Source organism: Myotis brandtii, unplaced genomic scaffold, assembly GCF_000412655.1.
Source record: "Myotis brandtii unplaced genomic scaffold, ASM41265v1 scaffold567, whole genome shotgun sequence".
Taxonomy (NCBI): domain Eukaryota; kingdom Metazoa; phylum Chordata; class Mammalia; order Chiroptera; family Vespertilionidae; genus Myotis; species Myotis brandtii.
The window spans coordinates 3,069,359-3,071,190 of record NW_005370116.1 but is presented as its reverse complement, the minus strand read 5'-3'; positions in this window follow the sequence as shown (position 1 = coordinate 3,071,190).

Sequence of the window (1,832 nt, the reverse complement as noted above, 5' to 3'; positions counted from 1 at the left end):
GGCAAGTGAGGCGGTGAACGTTGGAGTCTGCAGCAAGCAAGCCTCCCTGCTCGCTTCAGTGCCTGGCTGCCGGCCGCCATCTTGGCTGACAGTTAATTTGCATATACTCACTGATTAGCCAATGAAAAGGGTAGCGGTCGTACGCCAATTACCATGTTTCTCTTTTATTAGAAAATATAGGAAAAGAGATGACATAAACTGATTTGTAATCCTATGTAATAAAAGCCTAATATGCTAAGTGTCTGACCGTTCATTTGTCCATTCGACCAGTCACTATGAAGTGCACTGGCCACCAGGGGTCAGGCGCTCCAACCGGTAGGTTGGCTTGCTGGTGGGGTCCTGCCAATCAGGACTGGGTGAGACGGGCCGGACACACCCTGGAGCCCTCCGGTGGTCCTTCCCTAGCCCTGATCATGCACCAATGGGGTCTCTGGGCCTAGCCTGCACCCTCTCACAATCCGGGACCCATCAGAGGATGTTGGAGAGTCAATTTTGGCCCCATTCCCGCAGGCCAGGCTGAGGGACCCCACCGGTACATGAATCTGTGCACCAGACCTTGAGCTTTTAAGATAATTGGACAGGTGGATTAGGCTTGACTGTGATTTGGCAATGGTGAAAGAAGAAAGGCCACACAGGATGCTATTTTAATGATTCTTTTTGAGAGGTAATTGATACTATAGAATTGGCCACAACACTCCAGCTCTAATTCTAATAAAGTTCAAACATTATACCCTTAAAAATGTCAATAGTAGAGCCCACTAGAAGAGAGAAGATGACCTTGCTACCATAAGGCTCCAGATATGCTATTGAGAACTTTGTAGACCCTTAGACCCACCTGAAATCAGGGACTGTGCCCCAGAGGAGTCTGTGTGATATTTCAAGCCTGACCATAGGCAATTACAAAGGCTTTACCTAACAGGCCCTCTTGGGAATCTAGCCTCCCCAGACACTCTGGGTTCACAGACAATATACTGCAGGATCTGAAGGAGTTTCCAGCAAGGACTCAGCCACACAACCCACCTCCCCTCCATCTCAAGCTCATGTGTATCTGTGGTCCTGTTCCAGATACATCCATTCCAAAGCCTTTTTACTGGGCTGGGACTGGGTGTTTCTGTAGAGGCCTTCCTCAGGTGTCTCTGCCTAGACCTCCATATGGCAGGGAGAGGAGAAAACCTCAAGACACTTATTGTCCCCTCTGACTCAAAACTTGCTACTGTCACTCTGAGCCCTTTCTCTTCTCCTTCCCCTCAGGCCCTCAATCAATAAAACTGTAAGTGTCTTTTGCCCCTCAACAAAAAAGGACTGAGAACTTGGTAGTTTACAGAAAGGGTGTACATATCCAAAATGGAATGTAAAACTCACAAGTTAATGGAATCTTACCTAGGATTAACAAACCATCTTGTATAGTATGACTCAAAATATGGTCCATGCACTTACAGCACTCAATTCACCTGAGATATTGTTAGAAATTTAAATTCATGGGTGAACTCATACCAACTACATCATATTTTCTAGAAATAGTAGACAAGGATCTATGTTTTACAAACATTACATTTGACTCTTAGCAATAAAAACGTTTGAGATTCACTAAGCTAATGGGTTCTAAGGCATGTTTGCATTAACCTGGCTGAATTTCAAACACATTAAGGTAAGTACATTCAGCCAGATATGAAAGACTACATGCTGAATAATTGCATTTATATTACATTTAATAAAATGGAAAAATATCCTATATTATAAAAGGGTGATATGCAAATTGACCCTAACAGCAGAACGACTGGGAATGACTGGTCACTATGACACACACTGACCACCAGGGAGCAGATTCTCAA